Here is a 14588-nt window from a genome sequence, read left to right on the forward strand (position 1 = left end):
AAACGAGCTCCCTCCAAGAGATGTGTCCACTCCGAGAAAGCCAACTTCATAGCTAGCAACTCCCTGTCCCTGATGGAATAATTCCTCTCTGCTGGTGAGAAGGTCTTAGAGAAGAAGAAGCAAGGATGCTTCTGACCTTGAGCATCCTTTTGGAAAAGGACTGCTCCAGCACCAACAGATGAGGCATCCACTTCCATTATAAATGGCTTATCTACATCGGGGAGATGTAGGATGGGAGAGCTAGCGAAATGTGACTTAATGGAGTTAAAGGCCTTGGAGACCTCCTCAGACCACAATTTGGGATTTGCTCCCTTCTTGGTGAGGGCAACCAAGGAATCTACCAAAGTTGAGAAGTGTGGAATGAACTGGCGATAGTAATTAATGAACCCCATAAAGCGCTGCACCGCTTTAAGAGAATGGGGTTCCTGCCAGAACATCACAGCCTGTAGTTTGGCAGGATCCATAGCCAATCCCTGGGCGGAGATGATATAGCCCAGGAAAGGTAAGGACTCCTGCTCGAACACACACTTCTCCAACTTGGCATAGAAGGAGTTTGCCTGTAGGAGGTCGAAGACTTTGCAAACATCTCTCCGGTGGGAGTCAATATCTGGAGAGTAGATGAGAATATCATCCAGATAGACTACGACCGAGGTGGAGAGCATATCCCGGAAGATGTCGTTCACAAAGTCTTGGAAAATGGCTGGGGCATTACAGAGCCCGAAGGGCATCACCAGATATTCATAGTGCCCATCCCTGGTGTTAAAAGCCATCTTCCATTCGTCCCCCTCACAGATGCGAATCAGGTTGTAAGCACCCCACAGATCTAATTTAGTAAATACCCTTGCTCCCCGAAGCCTATCAAAAAGCTCAGATATCAGGGGCAAAGGATACTTATTCTTAATGGTGATGGTGTTAAGACCCCTATAATCTATGCAAGGACGTAGTTCCCCATTCTTCTTCTGCACGAAAAAGAACCCTGCCCCAGCAGGTGACACTGACTTCCTGATGAACCCTCTTGCCAGATTCTCTTGAATGTACTGAGACATTGCCTCCATCTCCGGAAGAGATAACGGATAGACTCGACCTTCGGGAGGCTCAGCACCAGGCAAGAGATCAATAGGACAGTCATAGGGGAGATGGGGCGGAAGGGTCTCCGCCGCCTTTTTGGAGAACACGTCCGCATAGGACCAATATTGCTTCGGGAGAGAGGATAGATCTGCGGGTACCTCTGTAGTAGCAACCTGAATGCACTCCCTCTGACACCTACCCCCACAAGATACACCCCATCCCAGAATTCTGCCTGAGGACCACTCGATATGAGGAGAGTGGTACCGTAGCCAAGGTATCCCCAACAGGACCTCATCAATTCCCTCAGGAATGACGAGCAGAGATATAATCTCCTGATGGGATGGTGACATGGACAGAGTAAAAGGGATGGTCTGGTGTGTTATCTGTGAGGGCAGTGTTGACCCATTCACCACTCGTACCATTACTGGTTGAGCTAGCATAACCAGGGGTATTGCGTGACGTTGAGCGAAGGCAGAAGAAATAAAATTGCCCTCCGCCCCAGAATCCACGCAGAGCTCTACCGAGTGGGAGGATGAGCCTATAGTAATTGTCCCCTTAAAGGACAATTTGGAGGCAAACATCACCGTTTCTACTGTACCTCCACCTACTACCACTAGACGCTGACGTTTCCTCGACCGCTGGGGACATCTGGTGGCAAGATGTCCTGACTGCTGGCAAACATGACAGACCTTGAGTGCACAAGTGGTCCGGGACTTAGATCCCGCTCGTGACACTTCCATGGCCTTATGTGACTCGGACCAGGACCGGAGATTCCAGAGGTTTGGCGAAGGTGGGAGCCAGCCGAAACCTCTGCCTACACTGGGCTCGCTCTAACCTCCGCTCGTTAAAACGGAGGTCAATATGAGTGGAGACAGCTCTTAACTCCTCCAGTGTGGCAGGAATCTCCCTAGTGTCCAGAGCATCCTTCACATGATCAGCCAGCCCCCTCCAAAATATGGGGATAAGGGCTTTATCCGACCACTCCAGCTCAGATGCTAAGGTACGGAAGTGGACAGCAAATTGGCTGACCAAGGACAAACCCTGAGTTAATGCCAGCAGTTGGAGCGCTGTGTCATGGGTGACTCGAGGTCCTAAAAAGACCTGTTTCAGAGTGCTCAGGAACAGCGGAGCACCCTGCACCACATGATCGCCACGCTCCCACAGCGGCGTAGCCCATTCCAACACCCTGTCCGACAAGAGAGACACAATAAATCCCACCTTTGCCCGCTCTGTGGGAAAACGTGCTGCCAGGAGCTCGAGGTAAATAGAGCACTGACTCACGAATCCCCTACAAGATTTACTATCTCCAGAGAATTTTTCTGGCAGCGGGGGCGAGATAATGTCGGAACAGGGGTGGCAGTTAACAAGGTTGCTGCAGCCATGCTAGCAGCCTGTACAGCAACTGCAGTAACTTCCACAGCTGAGGTTGTGCTCTCGAAAGTCGCCAACCTACCCTCCAGCTGCTGGATATACCGCAAGGATTGCAGAATGTCCACCATTTGCTAGCCAGACCCTGGCGCTAGTATTCTGTTAGGGCTAGCGGAACGCACCGAGTAAATATAGATGTTTTATTGTAATTTATGCGTTCGCAGCCCGGGATCCACCGTGCAGGAGAACCTGCTGCTAGCAAATGGCAGAACTATATGGTGGTATGGACTAACTCTGTTATTTCACAGAGTAGCCATGAAAGCAAAGCACTGCGCCCTGTTAGACTTCACAGAGGCACAGGCTAACTACCCAACTAAGAGCAGTCAGTGGTCATGCATGCACACAAAACTCCTCGCCAGAGGTGCCAGCATTCTAGGGGCTTATTTCAGCCAGGTCCCTGACTACATACACACACAATCTCCTCGCCGGAGGTGCCAGCATTCTAGAGGCTTATTTCAGCCGGGTCCCTGAACACAAACTTACATGACAACACTGGCACAAACCACATAACATAGAAAGATACTAGCGCATGGCCGTGCGACCATGCGAGCCTTAAATAGTTGCAGCACGTACAAGACCTTCCTAGAAGGACCAATGAGAGGCTGCCACAGAGCCTGAGCACCTACAGGACCTTCCTGAAGGACCAATGGCTTTAGCTGCAGTATCTGAACATGTGACCCTCGAGCTCCACTGAGAGATCTTACTCTGGGCATGCTCAGAAGGAGAAAAGCAGGACTTAGTCCCAGAAGCATCTGCTTGCCGCTGCCCAGCACTGACTTCAATGGCAGAAGTAGGAAAAGCAGCAGTAACTCTTTGTACAGAGTCAGACTGAGCAGGACGCTGGGACTGACGTTTCCGCAGAGCAGGCTCCACTGCAGAAGGAGAAGAATGGGAGACCGCAGCGGAGATGGCCCCAGATTTCCCCTGTGCAGAGGCGGGAACTCGACCCCTAATAATGTGTTCTGCAAGCGGTGCTCTAGATAACTGTTATTTTCTGCAGAGACGAGCCCTGGCTGGATGAATTGATGGCGTTCTGTGCTGGATGAAGATTAAAAGCAAAGATGAATGACTTCACCTAAAGACATCACTAGTGAGTCAGTGTGTTACCTGTACACTGATGCTACACACTGAATACTATATACAGTGGTCCTGTGTACAATGTCACCAGTGATCACTGAATTACCTTTACATTATACACTATATACAGAGCACCAGTGTGTAATATCACCGTCCATCACTGTATTACCTGTACACAGACACTGCACACAAAGTACAGATTTCTTGTGAATACTGGCACTTATGGTGATATTAGTATTGTGGTTTTTTTTATTACTGATCAGCATTGTAGTATTCAGTCACTATGTGGTGGTAATATGTTGTCCAGCCATGGTTTGGCTGTATTTGTTCCTTACATGTGCTATTATTTGGTCACTATGTGGTGGTAATATGTGGTCTGGTCATGGTGTGGTGGTATTTGTCCCCTGTATGTGGTATTTTTGGTGATCATTTGGTGGTAATATGTGGTCTGGTGATGGTGCGGTGGTATTTGTCCCCTGTATGGGTCATTTTAAAAATTGAAAAATAAATAAAAATATACCAAAATTGTATTGGATGCTCTAACAAATGTTTAATAGGTTAGAGTAGGGTAGGGCCCAACCCTGTCGTGGTGGGGGTTTTAAAAATCTTTGGACTGTGGACAGTTCAAGGGGTGGAGGTGGGGCTGGGGTGGAGTCTCAAGGGGGCCCCGAAAATTTTGCCAGTATGGGGCCCCGAAATTCCTAGTGGCAGCCCTGACATTTCAGCATCTAAGTGTGAACTGTAATTGCTGTGGACTACCCATGAGAGACTGTTTCTTATTTGTTCCAAGTTATAATTCCCATTCCTGCTGAAGTAAAAGCAACTGTTATCTCCAAGACCAGTATGTGCCATAATTCCTTCGGCTACGGACACCGTGTGGGGTTGGTCATTACAGATGTTTCCTGCACCCTGACTGGCTAGATGTAATGTACACACAAAAAAATAAAAATAAAGAACAGTTTACAAGAACACTGCGCCTCTAAGCTCTGCAAATCACCTACCCTCATTAACATGTGCCCCATGCTTAGGATACACCACCATTATCACAGCCAAAGTACTGAAAATACTTTAGTGGCAACGCAAATATTTCCCAGCACTTTTTACCAAAAGTTACTGATTTTTTACGATTTTATAAAATTTTGCCTGTGTTTCCGATCACGAATCCTAATGTGCCATATTCATGTCGAATTTATGTTTGGCGACCGTTTTTCGAACAATTTCACTCATCACTAATTATTATTAACATTTAGGAGGGAACAGAGGAGAGTTAGGTTAGTGTGTTGAGGTGATAGGCTTGTCTACAGAGATGTGTTTTTTAGTATAAATGAAAACACAACAATAATGGATGTTGAAGTCAAGGACAATAACTTCTGAGACCTATTGTAGCCTTTAATCTCTTTTTTCAATACCAAAACATTATGATTCTTCTTCATTATTAACCTTCTACAAAACATTTACTTTTTTAGTCTTTCCCATATAGGAATCTTTTAATTAACTTTGTCTTTTTAGGCAAAAAAAAGTACTTATATGAATGTATTATATATAAATTAAAGAATTACCCACACCTTATGTCACCTCTATAATGAGCATACAGAACAAACCTTGCCTTCTCCCCATGCTCAAACCTTATAGATTTATCAATAGACAAGGGAGAGTTCATCTGCAGCAAATCTTCTGTTATTTTTCTAGATTTTTTTACATGCCAAAGGAATGGTTAAAATTAAAAAACAAAACAACATTATACTCACCTGTCCTATGCCCTCACTGCCACAAACCCATGGTCTGCCGTATAAGTCTCTTTAATTCTTCCTGCACCAAGTCCCACACCGTCACATGTGGATAATGCAAGTCATTGATTTCAGTGAGGTTCATCACTATCCAAGTGACCCATGTAACCAAGCAGTGACAGCATAATGAGTCAGGTGAGGGCCTAAGACAGGTGATTGATTATATTCTCTTTTTTTATTATTATTTTTTTTTTTTTTTTTTTTTTTTTTTTTTTAAGCTGTTCCTTCCTTTTCATTTATTATACTTTGTGGTCTGAAGAGACCTCAGAGCATAAAAAATATATATTTTTTTACCATTATCGGGGTACTTTTAATACAGGGAAAATTGTATTTCGACTGAATCACATCTGTGGGATGATTTGTGCCAATTTGCCCAAAACAAATTTCTGGGGATACATTCATCTCTATTAACCTATAATTGAATTTTATTAAATGATCATCCACATTGGCTTCATGTATACAGTATAAGTTGATTTATTTGCTATTTTTTGATTACTCAGAAACTTTGAACACGTAAAATAATTTAATGTACATACAATAACAGTTGTAAAAGGCTTTTAGTATTTTTTCATGACCCCATATACACCATAAAAATGTGCTTTCAAATTTTCCCAAGAAATCCTACCTCCTGCTTGTTCAGCAATTCTACTGTCATAGAGGCTTTAACTGATTACACAGTGATCATTTCCTTCTGACATATGTGGAATAGTGGATTATCCTAGTGCTTTATCAATCTCAGCAAATAACAGTCATTTTTATGTGACTTATTTTTACCCTCGTCATTGTTCTACTGCTTAAAGATCATGTTAACTCACAACATCTACCTTGACAGTTGGAAATGTCTGAAAAAACACTTGCAGTTGATGGGGGCTTGCAAAATGCAGTACATTTCTATATGACAGTGGCAATTTCATAGCACTGCACATATATGCCAACCCTGAGGTTGTATAAGGAATAAAAAAAAGTTTCCACTTCAGTGCTGTTATTGTGATGCAGAAATAGTTTAATATTATTGGAATAAGGGAACTGTTTGTGGAGTTCTGGTAGCTCTGAACGTATCTTCCACAAACAGCCTTGGCACTAGCCATTCTGCTTAGTAGATTCCAGGAAGTGGTGCCCCTACAGAGGGTCTCTACTTTTCTGTGGAGGTCCCTGGATAGCTTCCACTGATCAACTGCTGATTGATGAAGCGAGTTTGCAATACAATTGTCATGAATCCATTTCACAGCCAAAGGAAGCACAATGATAAAATTAGTAGTTGAGGATATAATCCGGAAAATATTCAAAGCCATAACAAGGAGAACACGATGAGAAACAAATACAATGACAAGTGGGCACTTGGAAGTTTGAATAGGGTGCCGAGAACCATCTTTGACTGCCGAATCTGATCTGCAATTGGTTTGCTGACCAGTGTCCAGTTCGTTGGTAAGCAATACCTCAATTATACACATATCTATATCTATATATCTATATCTATATGCATTGCTCAAAAAATAAAAGGGAAAACTTAAACAACAGAATATAACTCCAAGTAAATCAAACTTCTGTGAAATCAAACTGTCCACTTAGGAAGCAACACTGTTTGACAATCAATTTCAAATGCTGTTGTGCAAATGGAATAGACAACAAATGGAAATTATTGGCAATAATCAAGACACCCTCAATAAAGGAGTGATTCTACAGGTGAAAACCACAGACCACATCTCAGTACCAATGCCTTCTGGCTGATGTTTTGGTCACTTTTGAATGTTGGTCGTGCTTTCACACTTGTGCTAGCATGAGACAGACTCTACAACCTACACAAGTGGCTCAGGTAGTGCAGCTCATCCAGGATGGCACATCAATGCGAGCTGTGGCAAGAAGGTTTGCTGTGTCTGTCAGCGTAGTGTCCAGAAGCTAGAGGTGCTACCTGGAGACAGACCAGTACACCAGCAGGACCGCTACCTCAGCCTTTGTGCAAGAAGGAATAGGAGGAGCACTGCCAGAGCCCTGCAAAATGACCTCCAGCAGGCCACAAATGTGCATGTGTCTGCACAAACGGTTAGAAACCGTCTCCATGAGGATGGTCTGAGTGCCTGACGTCCACAGATGGGGGATGTGCTCACAGCCCAACATCGTGCAGGAAGCTTGGCATTTGCCACAGAACACCAGGATTGGCAAATTCGCCACTGCCTTCAGCATGACCAGTTTTGCAGTGGGTCAGTAATGGTGTAGCATTGCATTTCTTTGCAGGACCGCACAGCCCTCCATGTGCTCACCATAGGTAGCCTGACTGCCATTAGGTCCCGAGATGAGATCCTCAGACACCTTGTGAGACCATATTCTGTGGTGGTTGGCCCTGGGTTCCTCTTAATGCAGGACACTGCCAGACCTCATGTGGCTGGAGTGTGTCAGCAGTTCCTGCAAGATGAATGCATTTAAGCTATGGACTGGTCCGTCCGTTCCCCAGACCTGAATCCAATTGAGCACATCTGGGACATCATGTCTCGCTCCATCCACCACCGTCACGTTGCTCCACAGACTGTCCAGGAGTTGGCAGATGCTTTAGTCCAGGTCTTGGAGGAGATCCCTCTGGAGACCATCCACTGCCTCATCAGGAACATGCCCAGACGTTGTAAAGTAGGGAGGTCATACAGGCACGTGGAGACAACACACAATACTGAGCATCTTTTCCTTGTCCTGAGGCATTTCCACTGAAATTGGATCAGCCTGTAATTTGATTTTCCACTTTGATTTTGAGTACCATTCCAAAACCAGACCTTCATGGGATATTCATTTTGATTTACATTGATAATTGTTATGTTTTATTGTTCTGAACATATTCCACTATGCATTGAATAAAAATTTGCAACTGGAATATTTCAATCAGAGATACCTAGGATGTGGTATTTTAGTGTTCCCTTTATTTTTTGAGCAGTGTATATACAGTATATATATATGTGTATATATATATATATATATATACTAGCTATTGAACCCGTTCTACGCCCGGGTGCCGAGCATTTATATTGGTATATGGTCTCCATCCTGGTATGTGCTGCTCCTTCCTGTGTCCCCATCCTGTCATGTGCTGCTCCATCCTGCGTCCCCATCCTGTCATGTGCTGCTCCATCCTGCGCCCCCATTCTGTCATGTGCTGCTCCATCCTGCATCCCCATCCTGTCATGTGCTGCTCCCATCCTGTGCCCCCATTCTGTCATGTGCTGCTCCCATCCTGCGCCCCCGTTCTGTCATGTGCTGCTCCCATCCTGCGCCTCCATTCTGTCATTTGCTGCTCCCATCCTGTCATGTGCTGCTGCCATCCTGTGCCCCCATTCTGTCATGTGCTGCTCCCATCCTGCGCCCCCGTTCTGTCATGTGCTGCTCCCATCCTGCGCCTCCATTCTGTCATTTGCTGCTCCCATCCTGTCATGTGCTGCTCCCATCCTGCGCCCCCGTTGTGTCATGTGCTGCTCCCATCCTGCGCCCCCGTTCTGTCACGTGCTGCTCCCATCCTGCGCCCCCGTTCTGTCATTTGCTGCTCCCATCCTGTCATGTGCTGCTCCCATCCTGCGCCCCCATTCTGTCATGTGCTGCTGCCATCCTGCACCTCCGTCCTGTCATGTGCTGCTCCTATCCTGCGCCCCCGTTCTGTCATGTGCTGCTCCCATCCTGCGGCACCGTTCTTTAATTTGCTGCTCCCATCCATATGCCCCATACGCTGCTCCATAAGATGCTCCATAGTATATGCCCCTTATCAGGTGGCGTAAGTAACAAATAGCTGTGGCATGAAGTGCCACAGCCTCATGCCACAGCAATTTGTTACTTGCGCCACCTGATTCCTTTCCGCCGCCATTTTCTTAGTCCTCCTGCTGGCGGAATCGGCGCCTGCGCAGTCCGCCCTTTCTGGCGCCATTTTCTTGAAGACACACCTGCAGTGTGTCTTCAAGAAAATGGCGCCGGCAGTGTGTCTTCAAGAAAATGGCGCCGGAAAGCGCGGACTGCGCAGGCGCCGATTCCGGCAGCAGGACCAAGAAAATGGCGGCAGAAAGGAATCAGGTGGCGTAAATAACAAATTGCTGTGGCATGAAGTGTCACAGCTTCATGCCATGGCAATTTGTTACTTACGCCATTCCTTTCCGCCCATTTTCTTCGTCCTCCTGCTGCCGGAATCGGCACCTGCGCAGTCCGCGCTTTCCGGCGCCATTCTCTTGAAGACACACCTGCAGTGAAGCCGGAGTGTCTTCAAGAAAATGGCGCCGGAAAGCACGGACTGCGCAGGCGCCGATTCCAGCAGCAGGAATCGGCGCCTGTGCAGTCCGCGCCTTCCGGCGCCATTTTCTTGAAGACACACCTGCAGTGGAGCCATTCCTTTCCGCCCATTTTCTTCGTCCTCCTGCTGCCGGAATCGGCACCTGCGCAGTCCGCACTGTCCTGCGCCAATTTCTTGAAGACACACCTGCAGTGGAGCCGGAGTGTGTCTTCAAGAAAATGGCGCCGGAAAGCGCGGACTGCGCAGGCGCCGATTCCTGCTGCCGGAATCGGCGCCTGCGCAGTCCGCGCTTTCCGGCACCATTTTCTTGAAGACACACCTGCAGTGGAGCAAGAGTGTGTCTTCAAGAAAATGGCGCCGAAAAGCGCGGACTGCGCAGGTGCCGATTCCGGCAGCAGGAATCGACGCCTGCGCAGTCCGCGCTTTCCGGCGCCATTTTCTTGAAGACACACTCCGGCTCCTCTGCCTGTGACTGGTCAGAGGGTGGCGCCGGCGCGCATTAAACGCGTCATCGCGCCCTCTGAACTGTCACAGCAGAGGAGCCGGGAGACGGAGCCGCACGCAGCGCTGGAACGGGGAAAGGTGAATATACTTACCCTCCTGGCGGTCCCTGACTCTCCGGTGGAGATCGCGATATGCGTTCAGTGCGTACGCATACCGCGATCTCCTGGGAGCGTTACTCTGTGGGGGCCAGACTGCGCCGGCGCTTGCGCCTGCGCAGTCCATAAAGGCTTCGGACAGAGTGACGCTCCCAGCGTTATATTATAGATTTTATATATATATATATACAGTTAGGTCCATATATATTTGGACAGACACAACATTTTTCTATTTTTGGTTATAGACATTACCACAATGAATTTTAAACAAAACAATTCAGATGCAGTTGAAGTTCAGACTTTCAGCTTTCATTTGAGGGTATCCACATTAAAATTGGATGAATGGTTTGGGAGTTTCAGCTCCTTAACATGTGCCACCCTGTTTTTAAAGGGACCAAAAGTAATTGGACAATTGACTCCAAGGCTATTTCATGGGCAGGTGTGGGCAGTCCCTTCATTATGTCATTCTCAATTAAGCAGATAAAAGGCCTGGAGTTGATTTGAGGTATGGGGCTTGCATTTGGAAGGTTTTGCTGTGAAGTAAACATGCGGTCAAAGGAGCTCTCCATTGCAGGTGAAACAAGCCATCCTTAAGCTGCGAAAATAGAAAAAACCCATCCGAAAAATTGCTACAATATTAGGAGTGGCTAAATCTACAGTTTGGTAGATCCTGAGAAAGAAAGAAAGCACTGGTGAACTCATCAATGCAAAAAGACCTGGGCGCCCACGGAAGACAACAGTGGTGGATGATTGCAGAATAATCTCCATGGTGAAAAGAAACCCCTTCACAACAGCCAACCAAGTGAACAACACTCTCCAGGAGGTAGGCGTATCAATATCCAAATTTATCATAAAGAGAAGACAGCATGAAAGTAAATACAGAGGGTTCACTGCACGGTGCAAGCCACTCATAAGCATCAAGAATAAAAAGGCTAGACTGGACTTTGCTAAAAAACATCTAAAAAGCCAGCACAGTTCTGGAATAACATTCTTTGGACAGATGAAACCAAGATCAACCTCTACCAGAATGATGGAAAGAGAAAAGTATGGCAAAGGCGTGGTACAGCTCATGATCCAAAGCATACCACATCATCTGTAAAACACGGCGTAGGCAGTGTAATGGCTTGGGCATGCATGGCTGCCAGTGGCACTGGGTCACTAGTGTTTATTGATGATGTGACACAGGATAGAAGCAGCCGAATGAATTCTGAGGTATTCAGAGACATACTGCGTGCTCAGATCCAGCCAAATGCAGCCTTACTGATTGGTCGTCGTTTCATACTACAGATGGACAATGACCCAAAACAAAGCCAAAGCAACCCAGGAGTTTATTAAAGCAAAGAAGTGGAATATTCTTGAATGGCTAAGTCAGTCACCTGATCTCAACCCAATTGAGCATGCATTTCACTTGTTAAAGTCTAAACTTCAGACAGACAGGCCCACAAACCAACAGCAACTGAAAACCACCGAAGTGAAGGCCTGGCAGAGCATCAAAAAGGAGGAAACACAGCGTCTGGTGATGTCCATGAGTTCAAGACTTCAGGCAGTCATTGCCTACAAAGGGTTTTCAACCAAGTACTAAAAATGAACATTTTATTTAAAATTATTGAACCTTTCCAATTACTTTTGGTCCCTTTAAAAACAGGGTGGCACATGTTAAGGAGCTGAAACTCCCAAACCATTCATCCAATTTTAATGTGGATACCCTCAAATGAAAGCTGAAAGTCTGAACTTCAACTGCATCTGAATTGTTTTGTTTAAAATTCATTGTGGTAATGTCTATAACCAAAATTAGAAAAATGTTTTGTCTGTCCAAATATATATGGACCTAACTGTATATATACACACACATATATATATATATATTTATACACACAAATACTGTGTATACATATATATAGCTCTGGAAAAAATTAAAAGACTACTGCAAAATGTTCAGTTTGTCTGATTTTTCTCTTTATAGGTACCGTATATTTTTGAGTAAAATGTAAATTTTTCATTTATTCTATCAACTTCTGACAATATGTCTCCTAATTTCCAAGCAATACATTTTGTATTTTTTTTCTGAAAAGGTGAAATGGTCAAATTTTTTAAAAAAAAACAGTGCTTTCAGACCTCAAATAATGCAAAGAAAACACATTCATAATCATTTACAAAAATACTGATGTTTTAACTTAGGAAGCATTCCGAAATCAATATTTTGTCGAATAAGCATGATTTTTAACCTCTTAATGACCCCAGCTTTTCGGTTTTGCGTTTTTGTTTTTCACTCCTCTTCTTCCCAGAGCCATTACATTTTTATTTTTCTGTCAATATGGCCATGTGATATGAGGGCTTACTTTTGCAGGACGAGCTGTACTTTTGAACAACATTATAGGTTTTACCATTTCGTGTACTAGAAAATTGGAAAAAAAATTCCAAGTGCGGTGAAATTGCAAAAAAAGTGCAATCCCAAACTTGTTTTTTGTTTGACTTTTTGCTGGGTTCACTAAATGCTAAAACTGACCTACTATTATGATTCTCCAGGTCATTACGTGTTCATAGACCCCAAACATGTCTAGGTTATTTTTTATCTAAGTGGTAAAAAAAATTCCAAACTCTGCTTAAAAAAAAAAAATTGTGCAATTTTCCGTTACCCATAGCGTCTCCATTTTTTGTTATCTGGGGTCGGGTGATGGGTCATTTTTTTGCGTACCGAGCTGACGTTTTTAATGATACCATTTTTGTGCAGATATGTTCTTCTGTCGCCTGGCGACCAAAGAAATGTAATTCTGGTGTTTTGAATTTTTTCTCACTACGCCGTTTAGAGATTGGGTTAATCCTTTTTAATTGATAGATCAGGTGATTCTGAATGCGACGATGCCAAATATGTGTAGGTTTGATTTTTTTACTGCTTTATTTTGAATGGGGGGAAAATGGGGTGATTTGAACTTATATTTTTTTTATTTTTCATATTTTTTAAACCTTTTTTTACTTTTGCCATGCATCAATAGCCTCCATGGCTCTGCTACACAGGAGCAATGCTCAGATCGCTCCTATGAAGCTAAATTAGAGCATTGTTATGAGCGCCGACCACAGGGTGATGCTCATAGCAATCTGGCATCAACAACTATAGAGGTCTTCAGGAGACCTCTGGTTGTGATGCCGATGCATCAATGACCCCCGATCACGTGACGGGGTCAGCGATGCGTGCCTTTCCGACCCAATGGCCGGAAGCGCTTGTTAAATGTCGCTGTCAGAGTTTGACAGCAGCATTTAACTAGTTAATAGCGATGGGTGGATCGCGATTCCAGCTGCCGCTATTGCGGACACATGTCAGGTGTAGAAAACAGCTGACATGTCCCGGCTTTGATGCGGGCTCACCACCGTACCCCACATCAAAGCGGGGGTTCTGTCCTTGGACATACTATTACGTCCGAGGACAGAAAGGGGTTATTCACAGCTTTCATGCATCTTGACATGCTTTCCACCAGTCTTTCACACTGCTTTTTGTGCAAAAATTTAAGCAGTTCACCTTTGTTTGATGGCTTGTGACTATTCATCATCTTCTTGATTACATTCCAGAGGTTTTCAATGGGGTTCAGGTCTGGCGATTGGGCTGCCCATGACAGGGTTTTTAAGTGGTGGGCTCTTAATTTTTGCCAGAGCTGCTGTTATTAATTTTACAGCCTTAATGTTGGTATCTATGTTACACAGACTGCTTATGTACTTCCATACTGTCTGAACTTCATGACTTCTGACTCTATAAATAGTTGTGTTCTCTGTCAGCAAGGTTAGAACTTAAATGCTTTCACGTTTACACAGGGACACCTGCATCTTTTTGTCACGTACTTTTCTCCGGATACCTGTACCTCTCTCATTCTATGTGTCTAGTACCCAAAATAACAACGTGACTCTATACATATAAGGTCTATTTGATGTCCTCTATTTCCTCTTCTCCTGCCCTCATTCTAACTACACTTATGCTCTCATTATTATACTTCATGCATTTCATGATTGCTTCTGTCTTAGTATATGATAAATGCTATTACTCATTTTCCAAGTAGCCTGTACTACACTTTTTCTATTCTAAGTCAGGTGATATCAAACCTGTTATAAATATTTTTAAACTTGCCTTAGTAAAGGTTTTCTGGGTCAAGGGATAGTTACTAAGGACACATATTTTACTTATTTGATATGTAGCGTTCATGTTAGGGTATGTTCACACGTTCAGGATTTCCATCCTTTTTTTTTCAGGACAGTTTTTTTTAAAAACTGCAGCTCTTGGCAGAAAACGCAGGTCCTTTTTTTGTCCTTTTTTGATGCGTTTTTGATGCGTTTTTTGATGCGTTTTTTGATGCGTTTTTTTATCCTTTTTTTACTGTGTTTCCTAGGAAG

This window comes from Ranitomeya imitator, chromosome 6 (genome assembly GCF_032444005.1).
Source record: "Ranitomeya imitator isolate aRanImi1 chromosome 6, aRanImi1.pri, whole genome shotgun sequence".
Taxonomy (NCBI): domain Eukaryota; kingdom Metazoa; phylum Chordata; class Amphibia; order Anura; family Dendrobatidae; genus Ranitomeya; species Ranitomeya imitator.